Here is a 16,462-nt window from a genome sequence, read left to right as displayed (position 1 = left end):
GTTGCCTTTCAAGAGATTCAAGAGACATTTATTGTCACATGCACCAATTGGTACAGTGAAATTTATGGTCACCATACAGTCACACGAATAAAAAAAGAACAAAACACGATAGTATTTTAACATAAACATCCCCTGCACAGCGGAATCAAAGTTTTCCACTGTGAGGGAAGGCCCAAAGTTCAGTCATGAATGCCTTTGCCCTATTAGATGGAAAATATTATGGTTTTGGCAGCAAAGCTTCAAACCCATGAATGAATTTGCTAGCTGGTACATTGTGGCCATTTCCACATCAGTGGGATATGATATTGGAAGATTCATTCATTGAATTTGGCTTTGTGCAAATTCCTCGCGTTTCGAGCAAGCAAGAGACATGTATGTAAATTCACATAGATAACCCAATGATTCTGCAGGTTTAAGGAATCTCCCCTCAGTTAGTTAGAATCTACGACCCACTCACCTGAAGGAACAATTTATTTTCTATCTACCCCATGGGAAACTTAGTCTTTGTCATAAAAACCTTCATTTGGTTATTTCTTAACCTTCTCTGTACCATCAAGAATAGATCTAAACTTCCCAAATCTCTGCTTATTAATCATGCAGCACTTTAATCCAGTATTCCTTATATTTGGACCTTTTCGAAGTACAGCGGGGAAACAGGCCCTTTGGCCGACCGAGGCCGTGCCGGCCAGTGATCATACCGTGCACCAGCACTTTCCTACACACTAGAGACAGTTTACAATTTACAGAGGCCAGTTACCCTACAAACCCCCACTGCTTGCTTGGATTTCTGAATGCAAAAACCAAGGGTTTTCATAATCTTTGCACTTTATCTGTACACTGTGGACAACTTGATTGTAATTATGTATAGTCTTTTGCTGACTGGACGGCACGCAACAAAAACTTTTCACTGTACATGTGACAACAATAAACTAAACTAAGCTACTCATCCATTGATGAACTGTACACTGCAAGGACCAGGAAGCGAGCGGGCATCTCTGACCCCTCTCACCCTGGCCACAAACTATTTGAATCACTTCCCTCTGGAAGGCGACTCCGGACTGTCAAAGCTGCCACAGCCAGACATAAAAACAGTTTTTATCCACGAGTAGTTGCTCTACTCAACAGCCAGAAATCTGTAACCTCCCTTTGATCTGGTTTTATCATGAATGTTTTATTATTATTAATGTTTAGTGTTTTCTGAGTCATTCGTAACTGTCACTGTATGTCATGTTGTTACTTGTAGGCGGAGCACCAAGGCAAATTCCTTGTATGTGAATACTTGGCCAATACACTTACTTACTTACTTACTTACTTACTTACTTACTTACTTACTTACTTACTTACTTACTTACTTACTTACTTACTTACTTACTTACTTACTTACTTACTTACTTACTTACTTACTTACTTACTTATTTACTTACTTACTTACTTACTTACATGTGGACATATCCACCTACTGCACATCTAATGATAGAAAGAAATCATTTTGAAGACTATCTAAATAAAAGTTGAAAGAATCAATTAAAGTTAGTCCTTCGTAAATGGAGAAATATAATAAAAGCTTTTGTATTTACTCGATAGAGCAGGAAGTGGATTTTAGTATAATCATCTGTTCATTAAATACATTGTTTAGTAAACATATTTTTTTTTCCTTCTGTATACTCTTGCTCCACAAATTCTGATTAATGACAATGTGACACACAAAATGTTTTACTTTTGATCGTAAGCAACCCGTGAATTGAGATTAGATGCACGACATTGGTCAGAAAGGATACACTTTTAGTTTCAGAAAAGCAACAGCGTATTTTGAGCAAAAATCTGATTCAGTTCTTTTGACGGAATTAAAATGCAGACTTATCCATTGCATTTATCAGTGGACATTAAAGTAACCCCCCCCCCTCCTTCTCAATGGAAAAGCTCTGTTCTGAAATTGAGCCACAAATAAAGGGCTAAGAAGGTGACCATTCTAAGAATTTTATTGAACAATAACAGCCGAGTTCTCCTCTCGCCCGTAGAATGGTGAAAAAGGTCTGACTTTGCTCAGAATTTTTTGCCGACATCATTCCTGGCTCAGGTCTTGGTAAGGAAGCCAAATACAATGGAGGTATTTATTTCACGAGGACTCCAATACAAAATCAGGGATGTACAGTAATGCTGAATCTTTATAAGGCACTTGTCAGATGGCATCTGGAATATTGTGAGCAGTTTTGGGCCCCAGATCTGAGGAAGGATGTGCAAGCGTTGGAGATGGTCCAGAGGATGTTTACGAGAATGATCCCGGGGATGATTGGGTTAACACATGATGAGCGTTTGACGGCTCTGGGACTGTACTCGCTGGAGTTTAGAACGATGAGGGGAGACCTCATTGAAACTTACCAAATAGTGAAACGTCTGAAGAGAGTGGATGTGGAGAGAATGTTTCCACTAGAGGGAGAGTCTAGGACCAGAAGGCACAGCCGCAGAATAAAAGGATTCACCTTTATAAAGGAGTTGAGGAAGAATTTTTTTAATCAGAGGGAGGTGAATTTGTGGAATTCATTGCCACAGACGGCTGTGGAGACCAAGTCAATGGATATTTTTAAGGCGGAGATTGAATTGAGATTGCTTTTATGAATGATGAACATGTTCTTGCTGAGTAATATGTTACTCTGGCTCATTTCACTGAATGAATAATGTGGAACTCCCAATTCCAAACAACTTATTTGATGCACTAAACGTTCTCTGGTATCAATTTCCCGGCACAAATACATTTCTGTAGCAATTCAACTACATGGCAAAAGCATTTGCCAAATGGAATGTTCTCCACATGCTGAGAGGTCGACTGTTACCTTGGGAAGAAATATCCACCAGCACCACCAGACTCAGGACAAGCTACTTCCCCTCTGTTATCAGGCTTCTGAACGGTCCTTCCATATCTAGGGTACTGTACGAGTCACCTCCACCCCATTGTGGGCATTGGGCTTAGTCATTGGAACTGATGCGCTACAATGCTGAGAATTATACTCTGCACTCAGTATCTTTCCCTAAAAGAAACAGTGCTGGATTAACTCAACAGGTCAGTCAGTATCTCTGGAGAACATGAATAGGTGATGTTTTGGGTTGGGACATTCTCTAGACCTGAAACGTCACCTATCCATGTCCTCCAGAGATGCTGCCTGACCAGCTGAGTTACTCCAGCATTTTGTGTGTTTTTTCGTAAACTAGCATCTGTAGTTTCTCATGTCTCTATTGTTCTTGAGTTTGGCTTGTTAGTATCAATGTATAATATTATCTGATTTGATTGGATAACATGCATAGAACATAAAACAGTACAGCACAGGAGCAGGCTCTTCAGCCCACATTGTCTATGCTGAACATGATGCCACCACATAATCCATTCCCTGCATGTCGATATGCCTACCCAAAAGTCTCTTAAATACCACTGTTGTATCTGCCTTTATCACCACCCCTCACAGGCACCCACCACCCTTTGTGTAAAAAACCTGCCCCGTACATCGCCTTTGATCTTTGCCCCTTTCACCTTAAACCAATACCCCCTGGAATTTGCTATTTCCACCCTGGGGAAAAGGTTCTGACTTCTTACTCTATCTATGCCTCTCATAATTGTACACACTTCTATCAGGTCTCCCCTCAACCTCCGGCATTTTCACTGTACCTCAGTGCACATGGCAATAACAAATATAAATGCAGCTTAAAAGGGCAGATCGCGACAATGGGAAGATTAAATGTGATTATGTAAAAAACTCATAATTCAACTGAGGGAGGCACAGTGGTGCAGCGGTAGAGTTGTTGCCTTACAGCGCCAAGAGACCCAGGTTTGATCCTGACTATGGATGCTGTCTGTACGGAGTTTGTACACTCTCCCCCTGACCATGTGGGTTTTCTCCGGGTGTTCCAGTGTCCGTCTACATTCCAAAGATGTGCAATTCTTTTTAGTTAATTGGCTTCTGTAAATTGTAAGTTGTCCCTAGTAGCATAGTGCTAGTGTACGGGGGTCGCTGGTCAGCGCGGACTCGGTGGGCTGAAGGAGCTGTTTCGATGCTGTATCTGTTATGCCCCTGTCCCACTTAGGAAACCTGAATGGAAACCTCTGGAGACTTTGCGCCCCACCCAAGGTTTCCATGCGGTTCCCGGAGGTTGCAGGTGGTTGCCGGAGGTTGCAGGTAGTGGAAGCAGGTAGGGAGACTGACAAAAACCTCCGGGAACCGCACGGAAACCTAGGGTGGGGCGCAAAGTCTCCAGAGGTTTCCGTTCAGGTTTCCTAAGTGGGGCAAGGGCATAAGGACTGACCAATGCCTGTTGTGAAAACCATATCTCAGGAACTTTATCCAAGGAGCTGGCAAAAGCAACAGTGAACTGTTTCCACCTCTGGATGCATTGACCCATACTGGGGTCAGTTTGAAAACACTGGTGAAGCACCTTAAAAAGCACCATGTTGTCAAGCTGGAAAGGTTGCAGAGAAGATGTACGAGGATTTTGCCTGGACGCAAAAGCCTGAGATATAGGGAGATGTTGAGCAGGCCAAGATTCTATTCCTTCCAGTTCAGTTCAGTTTATTGTCACATGCACCAATGTACAGTGAAAAGATTTTGTTCCATGCTAACCGGTCAGCGGAAAGACAATACATGATTACAATCTAGCCACTTACAGTGTACAGATATATGACAAGGGAATAATGTTTGGTGCAAGTCCTTGGAGTACAGGAGGATAAGAGGTCTTATAGAGGTGTACAAAATCATGAGAGGAATAGATCAAGTACACACACAGGGTCTCTTGCCCAGAGTAGGAGAATCGAGAACCAGAAAACATGGGTTTTAGCTGAGTGGGGGGAAATTTAACAGGAACCTGTTGGGTCATTTTGTCACACAAAGGGCGGTAAGTGTATGGGACGTTGCCGGAGGAGGTAGCTGAGACAGGTACTTTCACAATGTTTAAGAAACATTTGGACAGGTACATAGATTGGACAGGTTTAAAGGGATATGGGCCAAATGCAGGCAGATAGGATTAGTGTAGATGGGACATATTGGTCGGTGTGGGCAAGTATGGCCAAAGGGCCTGCTTCCACGCTGTATGACTTTCTGACTCTATAACAATTTATAGAAGCCAATTAACTTACAAACCTACACGTCTTTGGAATTTGGGAGGAAACCGGAGCACACGGAGAAAAACCAGGTGGTCACAGGAAGAATGTACAAACTTTGTACAGGCAGCACCCATAGTCAGGATCGAACTGTGCCATTGTGCCATAATGCCACCCATTATTTTCTGAAACAAATGAGGATTAAATTGAGCAAAACACAAAGTGCTGGAGCAACTCTGCGGGTCAGGCAGCTTCTGTGGAGAGAATCAACAGATGACATTTTGGAACGGACCCATTCCTTCTTTCCACAGATGTTGCCTGTCCCGCTGAGTTACTCCAGCATTTTGTGTCTGTTTTGAATTGGAACCCTTCTTCAGACTGACGGAGTAAAGGGGTGCACCTCCCCTACCCTGGTGCGCTCCAATACTCCCATCATCTTCCACCCCTCCACACACCCTGTCCTTCATATACTCTCCCAACCCCGAGTCCCACATTTCTCTTTCCCCCCCCCCCCCCCTCTTATCCTTCCCCCATGACCCAGTCCACCCACATCCCTCCCTCTCCGGCTTTACATTTCACTCCTCCTCTATGTTCCTTTTCTGACACCCTTTTGTCTCTCTATCTCTTCTCATTTTTGTCACTTAGTCCACCCATTTGCCAATCACCCCCCCATCACCTGTGTCCATCTATCACTTATAATGTTCTCTCGGTTGCCAAACACTTTAACTCCCCTTCCCATTCCCATATTGACCTTTCCATCCTGAGCCTCCAATACTGTCAGAGAGAAGCCACACGCAAATTGGAGGAACAGCACCTCATATTTCACTAGGGCATCTTCCAACCCAGCTGTAAGAATATTGATTCTCTAATTTCAAGTAACCCTTGCATTCCCTCTTTCTCCATCCGTCCCCCACCCTTGTCGACCCAGTTTCACTGATCACATCCATATATCCCTTCATTATCACCAGTTGGATGATCAGCCATGATCATATTGAATGGCGGTGCAGGCTCGAAGGGCCGAATGGCCTACTCCTGCACCTATTTTCTATGTTTCTATGTTTCTTCCACGACCAACAATGGATCATTGTGGGCTCCACCTTTCCTTAGTCATAGGTGCCGGCTCTGATTTTACTTCGGAGTCACGTGAGTGACTACGTGAAGAACCCCGCCAGGACGCATGCGTGTCATATATCGCTACACGCATTGCGAAACGTCAGGCGGGGTGGAACGACGTTCCCCCGCAGCGGCAGTTTTAAAAAGCCGGAACCAGCAGGTAAGAGTTACTCTGCGGTCTTTTTGTGTGTTTCCTATACCAACTTACAGGTGGGAAGCATGGACAAGTCTAAGAAAGCAACAAGGGCTGCGACAAAGCTGGTGGGGGAGGACCGCGGAGTAGCGGGCAGCCAGCAGCAGCCAGCGGCACTTGAATCACCGATAACGGGATCAGCTGTGCCCGATGTCGCCTCCGCACCGGCCAGATCCACTCCGCGGCCGGGCGGTAAGGCAAGACAAAAAACTAACAAAGTCGTGGACTCAGAGGAGTCCAACTTTGAGCAACCGCGGGCGGCCAGCGACCGTGAGCGCTGGAGCCGGATGGAGCAGTGTGTGGAGCATTTGCTCCAACGTGACAGGCTCCGGGAGATGGAGTCGAGTCACTGTGGGCTCTATGGAAAATCCACAGCAGCACCTCTTGTAGGGCTGCACAGTGCTTCTCCCTCATCAGAAGGGAGCACTGGGGGTCAGTACTGGGCTGATCCTGAAGAGGGGTTCGCAGAAGAAAAATCAAGTGTGCAGGGGATGCAGGAACGAGAAAATCTGCTGGACATGGTGTCCAACTTCATACAGCCAGACCAGACTGGCCAAAACCTGGAGCAAGAGCTTTCTGCCAGTATAGACTATATGTCTTTTAACCAGCTACAAGAACAGGCTGTATTGGACACCACGTCAAGACACCTGGCACCGGGTAACTGTATATCCCTGAATGTTCCAGTAGTTAATACTTGTATATGGAAACATATTGGAATAGGAGTTAGAGGCATGGATGTCAAACTCCAAAAGGTATTAAAACTCCTAACAGCAGGGATAACAGCATTCGCCCGCACAGTGGATGAGAAGGACGTGTCCCAGGACCAACAGGATGCACTGGCATTGCTTTGCAACACTCAATACGAGATAAATAGCATCAGGAAGAATGCCATCCGACCCACTTTAAATCCGAAATTCGCGGGTCTGTGCAAACCTGGGAACATAAAACCACCAATATTACTATTTGGAGGTAACCTATCGAAGCAAGTCAAGGAGCTCGATGAGGAAGCAAAAACCCTGGGACTCATAAAAGGGACTTCATCAAAAACCCACTACAGCCACAGACAGCATCCCTACGCACCCACCAGTAGAACAAGACCGACTGGTGAAAGCTCGAAGGTCCGGTACACCAAACATGACTCTTTTTTAGGCCATGGCCCAGGCCGGCCTTCTTGGAAGATACGCGAACCTCCAACAACAAACAAACCACAAACCCAGACACCAACGCCTCAACATCAACGAAGGATTTACAAAAAGAAGTAAACCTGCCACTGGTAACTATGGAGGTAGATTGGTCTGGTTCCCTACAAAATACAGGGAGCATGGAGGTTGGGGGGAGATTACACTCCTTTCTGGATGCATGGAGCATGTTAACTACCGATACTTATATTTTAAGCAGTATCCAGGGATATACAATAGAATTTATACACAAGTACAGCCCTCCAGTTCAACATATACCGAACCGAATGTTCGTACTTTCTGGTAAAGAGAAATCAGAAGCGCATGCTGAACTGGAGCGGCTTTATGCAAAAGGTGTAATTGAAAAATCCCAACACGAACCGCTAGAATTCGTGTCCAATATATTTACCAAAAACAACAAAGATGGTGGTTGTCGCATCATCATAGATCTGACCAAATTGAATACATTTGTACTATATATTCATTTTAAAATGGAAACCTTTGTTACTGCTAAACAATTGATTTCCAAAGGTTACTTCATGGCTAGCATCGATTTAAAAGATGCTTACTATTCAGTGCCTATAACGAGGTGACCACAGATGTTTCTTAAAATTCAACTGGATGGGACAGCTCTGGCAGTATAGAGCGCTGCCAAATGAGTTAACATCAGCCCCCAGACTGTTCACAAAACTTTTGAAACCAGCCCTAGCGTTTCTACGGAAACGAAAACACATGGTCATGGCATATCTAGATGACATACTTATTGTGGGCAAAACTTTGGAATTGGCCAAACAAACTGTAACAGCCACAAAACAGTTATTTGAAAAACTGGGGTTTATTATCCATCAAGTTAAATCTAAATTAACGCCTTCCACTACAATGGACTATTTGGGGTTCACCATTGACTCAGTTCACATGTTGGTGACTTTGCCAAAGGGAAAGGCTATAGACTTAATAGAGGCTTGCAATAACCTCATTGACATCAGTAAACCATCCATCAGATTGGTAGCAAAAGTAATTGGCAAAATGGTGGCTGCCTTTCCAGCCACACAATTTGGACCTTTACATTACCAAAATTTACAGGGAGCAAAAATACAAGCACTCAAAATCAATGCTGGTCATTTTGACAGACCAATGAAGCTACCAATCAAAGCTGTAATGGAACTAAAATGGTGGATAGATAACATTTGGCTTTGTTTCAATCCAATCATTATCAGCAACCCTTCAATGGTGCTACAAACTGATGCCAGTGCACTTGGTTGGGGTGCCACCAATTCCATCTCCAGCTGTGGAGGTAGATGGACTGCTCAGGAGGCATCATTATTACTCACACTGGGCATAAACTACCTGGAAATGTTGGGTGCATTCTATGGCCTAAAGTCATATTGTACTGGGTCATATCACCAGCATGTTAGACTACAGATTGACAATACCACCGTGGTAGCATATATCAACCACATGGGTGGAAACAAATCGACATCATGTGACAATCTGGCTAATACAATTTGGCAGTGGTGTATCCAGAGAGGTATTTGGATATCAGCTACTTACCTACCAGGTAAACTAAATTTAGTGGCAGACACCAGGTCACGCAAATTTAATGAAAACACCGAATGGATGTTGAATAAAAAAGTATTTGCTGATATTACAGCACGATATGGAACACCAGATATCGATCTATTCAGTACTGGAACAGTTTTGGTCTCCAAATCTGAGGAAGGACATTATTGCCATAGAGGGAGTGCAGAGAAGGTTCACCAGTCTGATTCCTGGGATGTCAGGACTGTCTTATGAAGAAAGACTGGATAGACTTGGTTTATACTCTCTAGAATTTAGGAGATTGAGAGGGGATCTTATAGAAACTTACAAAATTCTTAAGGGGTTGGACAGGCTAGATGCAGGAAGATTGCTCCAGATGTTGGGGAAGTCCAGGACAAGGGGTCACAGCTTAAGGATAAGGGGGAAATCCTTTAAAACCGAGATGAGAAGAACTTTTTTCACACAGAGAGTGGTGAATCTCTGGAACTCCCTGCCACAGAGGGTAGTCGAGGCCAGTTCATTGGCTATATTTAAGAGGGAGTTAGATGTGGCCCTTGTGGCTAAGGGGATCAGAGGGTATGGAGAGAAGGCAGGTACGGGATACTGAGTTGGATGATCAGCCATGATCATATTGAATGGCGGTGCAGGCTCGAAGGGCCGAATGGCCTACTCCTGCACCTAATTTCTATGTTTCTATGTTTCTATTCGCATCCAGGCTTAATCACCAGTTATCAAATTATGTTTCATGGGAACCAGACCCTGGGGCAGCGGCGACAGATGCATTTTCGCTGCATTGGGGGAAATTGTTTATTTACGCATTCCCTCCTTTCTGCCTCATCAGTCGGGTATTAAGGAAAATACAGCAGGACTCTGCGTCTGGTATTTTGGTAGTACCCGATTGGCCTACTCAACCATGGTTCCCAGTGATACTGAACATGGTATTAGAACCATGTATCAGCATCCCGAATAGACCAGACTTGTTGGTTCATCCCGTAACAAGGGATAGCCACCCATGCCATAACTATTTGAATTTATTAATTTGTAGAGTTTAAAAATACCTCTACTACAGCTGGGACTGACGGACCGAACAGTGAACATGATTTCGGCGGCCCAAAGACAGTCCACCAAAAAGCAGTATCTGGTCTATATCAGGAAGTGGTAGATGTATTGTAACAAAAACAGCATCACCTACAGAGATAATGAACATCCCGTCTGTTCTGGAATACCTGACAGGCCTCCATTATGATGAGGGGCTCAGTTATAGTGCCATCAACTGCGCCAGAAGTGCCTTATCAACTTATCTATGGCAAGGAACAGAGCGGCACTCTGTTGGAACTCACCCACTGGTAACAAAACTTATGAGGGGAATTTTTAATACCAATCCCCCAAGAACCAGGTACTCCCAAATATGGGATGTGAGTATTGTCCTGAAGATGCTCAGGAATTGGTCTCCAGCAACAGCTCTGTCCCTACATAGACTGACATTAAAAACAGTCATGCTAATGGCATTGGTCACGGCACAAAGGGTACAGTCATTACATAAATTAAGACTGGACAACATGCCTTCTTCATCTGAAAATATTACGTTTCATATTTATGAATTAGTGAAGCAGAACAGACAGGGATCAGCGGGCCTCAATATAGAATTTAGGTCTTACCTAACAGATGATCGTCTCTGTATAGTAAGACATTTGTCGTTATACATGGAGAAAACGAAAATCATTAGAGGCAATGAGAAGGCACTTTTAGTCAGCCATAAGCAACCACACAAAAAGGTGATGGTCCAGACCATCTCAAGATGGTTGAAACAGGTTCTAACACAGGCTGGGGTGGATACTAATATTTTTAAATCTCATTCCACCAGGGCTGCAGCTACATCGGCAGCTATGCAGTTGGATGTACCAATGGACCAAATCCTCAAGGCAGCAGGATGGTCAGGGGGAAAAATATTCCAACTATTTTATAATAAACCAGTCATGAAACCTGGAATGTTTGCAGAAACAATTTTAAGTTCTGTAATTTAATTTACCCCATAAATAGGGGTTATAATTTGTGTTAATAAATTTCATGGATTTTAATGTCGGATTCATGTCTAAATTATGTTGACACAATTCCTCCTACAGTCCTTAAGGCAGATGTGATGCATGGACTCGTTTCCACGGCATGAAATCACAGAGCTTTGAAATCTTCACGTAGTCACTCACGTGACTCCGAAGTAAAATAGTAAGATTAAACGAGAACTTATCAGTTCGAAGTTTGATCATTATTTTATGAGGAGTACGTTGAGGGAATACGTGCCCTCCGCTCCCACCCATGATCTCATATACTCAACTGGTATTTATTTCTCTAATCTTACTATGTTTAAGTCATTACAGTTATCTGTGATTTCACACCGCTGCTTTGAAGAATGGCACGCATGCGTCCTGGCGGGGTTCTTCACGTATTCCCTCAACGTACTCCTCATAAAATAATGATCAAACTTCGAACTGGTAAGTTCTCGTTTAATCTTACTATTTCTTCTGAACCTTTTCATATCTCTAATTTCCCTCTCCCCTGACTCTCAGTCTTAATAAGGGTCTCAACCCGAAATGTCACCTATTCCTTTTCTCCAGAGATGCTGCCTGACCTGCCGAGTTACCTCAGCATTCTGTGTCTACCTTCCACCTATCCCTTGCCAGGTTCTGTCCCGTATCTGCCACTTTTTTCCAGCTTTTATCCGTTCCTTTATCTGATTGTCTCCTTTGCAGCGTGAGTTATTTAGCAGGATGCAGCCAGCAGAGAGCTCTCCTTGCCTTGTTGTTCATATAACAACGTGGCTTTACAACATCCGTGGTGTGGACTGACTCTGGTGTATCGCTCCAGTGGATATTAAACAAGGAAGTAACAAGGGAGAGGTGCATGCAGTGTCCTGCCAAGCATTGTCTTGCACACACTTGAACTGTCTCCACAGGCCCCCAAAACTGCAAGCTGAAAGGAGAATCATTTTTATTCAAACACCTGTATTAGTGCTGACATTTACAGAAATGATTTAAGGTTCTTGTGGAACTCAAGCGAGTCACAAACCAGAAGAGTGGACTTTAACCCAAGAGCTCAACCAACCTGCTCAAACTAGAAAGTGTTGGCTCAGGCATCTGCTAAAAGTTTGCCATTTTACATTAGAAACTCTTTTCACTGTACCACAGCCCAAATCATGTTCTGTTGATCGCTACACACACACACACACACACACACACACACACACACACACACACACACACACTTGCATTTCCTATCTATCACTTTACTCTAACTATTTATCCTTCACGTTAAGTTAAATCAGGATTTGCATGATTTACCTCTCACGGCATGGAACGAACATCAATCAGGGGGAGAAATTGTCACAGATCCAAACAGATCTTGAGCTTTCATGAAGGTTGGCTAAACTGTATATAAAAAAATACAAAACCTTTAGACTGGCTCGACATGGGTGGTCAGTTCAGATAGGCTGGGGTCATGACAGTCACAAATATCATTATGATGTACTATTCATTTGTCAGACTGCGTGAGCCTTCTGCCAGAGCTGGTACTTTTGCTTTAATTGGAGTAATATTAGTGAACAAACATTTATGTGCCTGGCAGTCAGAATGCTATCAGTACAAGAGCTAAACGCGACACAGTTTGACAATACTGAGGGAAAGGACGTTAAAAACTTTATCAACGTTTGCAAACAAGCCGCCTGGGTCTTATTTAGAAAAGTGTCATCATATGTTTTGATGGAAATTATGGAATGTTTCCAGATGTCCTGTAATGATGTCAACCTTGCGGAAATAAGTTAACTTTGAGCCTATAATTAACCCTGACACAAATTGTGCTGGAAGGCAGCATTTAAGCTCACTGCCCTGGGCCCCATTGCAAAAAAAGAGATTAAAGATTTGGTTCTAGTTGTTCCATACCCACCTGTGTGATTAGATACTTCTTCAAGTTGTCCTACAACTTTAGGCTGTGCACGCCATATGTAAGAAGAAGAAGAGGAAGATACTTATTGTTGTATTGTTGTTACCCATTTTCTACACTTTATTATTAATATTCCATATTATATACAATGTTTGTGCAATAAACATTAATTCTAAGGGGGAAAAAATCACTTATTACAATCTGCCAAAAAGAAATGATTATAACTGCATTGTAATACACAGAACTAACCTCAAACTACTATGGACTGTCTTTGGTTGCACCAGGGAGTTCAGTTTTTTGCACTGATATTGTGGTTATTCATTTTTTTGCTATTTTTTGTTTATTATATATCATCTGTGCATTGTTTTTACGGGCCTTTGTCACTGCTGTAAGTAAGAATTTCATTCTTACGTGTCAGTACGTATGACAATTAAACACGTACTTTCCCCTGCAACCGCAGGAAATGCAACACCTGTCCCTATAACACTCCCTCCCATTCACACACTGACCTTTCCGTCCTGGGCCTCCTCCGTTGTCAGAGTGAAGCCCAGCGCAAATTGGAGGAACAGCACTTCATAGTTCGCTTGGGTAGCTTACACCCCAGCAGTATGAACAATGACTTCCCTAAACTTCAAGTAGCCCTTGCTTTCCCTCTCTCTCCATCCCTTCCGCCTTCACAGTTCTCCTACCAGTCTTACTGTCTCCGACTACATTTTATCTCTGTACCGCCCACTCCCCTGACCTCATTCTGAAGAAGGGTTTCATCCCAAAACGTCACCCATTCCTTTTCTCCAGAGATGCTGCCTGTCCCACTGAGTTACTCCAGCATTTTATGTCTACTGACACTTCAACACCCTTGAGCTGAACTCTTGACTTAATCGAACACCCAGGGACCAAGGAGATTAAAGAGAGCAGTAGTCACTGCCCAGTGCTTCACAGATAATGACCTCCCCACCATCAAAGAGATCTATAGGGGGTGCTCTTTCAAAAAGGCAGACAATATCATCAAAGACCCACGGCTTCGCTCTTGGGCTCAGGACCATTGGGCTCAAGAACAGCTTGAACACTACACAACACTAACCTCAACTATGAACGTCTATGGACTGTTTTTAGTTGCACTAAGGACGTAGTAATAAATATAAAAAATATGTTTTTATTATATATTAGCAGTGTGCATTGTGTTCATAGGCCTGCTTCACTTAAGAGTTTCATAGTTCTGTTGACAGTACACATAACAATTAAACACTCTTGATCTGACCCTTGACATAATTAGTATAGAGAAACAGCGTGGAAACAGGCCCTTCAACCCACCAACTCCACACCGACCAACAATCCCCCATACACTAGTTCTATCCTACACACTAGGGACAATTTACAGAAGCCAATTAGCCTGCAAACCTGTATGTCTTTGGAGTGTGGGAGGAAACCAGAGCACCCGGAGAAAACCCACGCAGTTACAGAGAAAACGTACAAACTCCATACAGACAGCACTCGTAATCTGGATCAAACCCAGGCCTCTGGTGCTGTAAGGCAGCAACTCTACCGCTGCGCCACTGTGCCGCCTTATACTATTCACTGAGAAATCAGCGAACAGCAGGTCGGATAATAGAAAATAATAATTTTACTTTGTGCATGGCACGCTTGGAGGGTGTATGCATTCATCATTTTACTTCATTTGCTAAAAATAATTTTATTTTCCACCTTAACTGCGCAAAACTGGATGAAATGAGAAAAGTCCATTCATCTCGTCAAACTGGTTACCACAGTTGGCCCTGTAAATGCTTTGTGTACAATCTGTTTTAGCATGAGCAACAGTCAACTTAATTGATTTCTTGAATAAAAGTAATGTTTAAACATTCTTTGATCCTCTAAGTGAAACTTCTGAGCTCTCATGCAAACCTCCATTGTCCATTATTCAGCGCTGGCTTTAAACCTTTGCATAGGGAACACTACTGTTTCCTAACAGCACAGAAATCATTAAACCATGTGGAATATTTGATCAATCCAATCTACATACCTAAGCCAGTAGCTTTGAGTCCTATTCTGAGCAACTCTCTGAAGTCGTTCATTAACAAGGCATCAGGTACTCATGCTGGATGCAGTTCAATGGAAAGAAATGCGTGCCTGGGAGGATAATAATTCTTCAGATCCAATGTTACTTCAGGTTTTAGAAACAAGGAACTGCAGTTGCTAGTTTATAACAGAAAAAAGACACAACGTACTGGAGTAACTCAACGGGTCAGGCAGCATCTTTGAAGAACATGGATCAGGGTCAGGATCCTTCTGCAGACGGTGGTGGGGGTACGAGATCTGGAAGAGAGGAGGGACAGGACAAAGCCTGGCATGTAATAGGTGGGTACAGGTGAGGAGGTATTTAACAGACAGATGGTTGGACAACGGCCAGAGATGAAAAGATTAAAGCTGTGGGATACAGATAGCAGAGTTGCAAATTGTGAAGCCAGAGGATAGAAGGATAGAACTGTTTAAGCTTTAGAGACACAGCGCAGAAACAGGCCTGTTGGCCCACCGAGTCTGCGCGAACCACTCATCACCCCGTATACTAGCACTGCCATCCACACTAAGGATAATTTACAATTTTTTACTGAAACCAATTACCCTACAAACCTGTACGCCTTTGGAGTGTGGAAGGAAACCGGAGCATCCAGAGAAAACCCACAAGGTCACAGGAGGAACGTACAAACTCCGTACAGACAGCACCTGTAGTCAGGATCAAATCCAGGTCTCTGGCGCTTAAGGCAGCAACTCTACTGTTGTGCCACCCACTCTTTTATCCTTATCTCACATCTTTTGACTTTTCATCTCTGGCCTTTGTCCAACCACCTGCCTACCCGAACCCCCCCCCCCCCCCCCCTCCCCCCGCTCACCAGTATCAACCTATCCCCCGCCAAGCTTTGTCTAGCCCCTCCTCTTTTGCAGCTTTCTTCCCCCCCACCCCAACCCCCATTCCTGAAGAAGGGACTTGATCCAAAACGTCACCTATCCATGTTCTCCAGAGATGCTGCCTGACATCAGTGTATATTTTTAAGGCAGAGATAGATAGATTTTTGATTAATACAGGTGTCAGGGGTTATGGGGAAAAGGCAGGAGAATGGGGTTAGAAGGGAGAGGTAGAGCAGCCATGATGGAAGGGTGGAGTAGATTTGATGGGCCGAATGGCCTAATTCTGCTCATTTCACATGACCTTATGACCTGTTGAGTTACGCCAGCTCTTTGTTGTTTCAGGATGGTTTATGTTGAAATCGCATTTGCTGCACGTATATGGAAAACATGAAAAACCACACAAGAATGTATATGCTCATTCAACCTGTTTTTTTCAAGCTGTTATCAGGCAACTGAACCATTCTCTCACCAACTAAAGTGCGGTCCTGACCTACTATTTACATCATTGCAGACCCTTGAACT

This window comes from Amblyraja radiata, chromosome 6 (assembly GCF_010909765.2).
Source record: "Amblyraja radiata isolate CabotCenter1 chromosome 6, sAmbRad1.1.pri, whole genome shotgun sequence".
Taxonomy (NCBI): Eukaryota; Metazoa; Chordata; class Chondrichthyes; order Rajiformes; family Rajidae; genus Amblyraja; species Amblyraja radiata.
Note: the sequence above shows the minus strand (reverse complement) of the source record.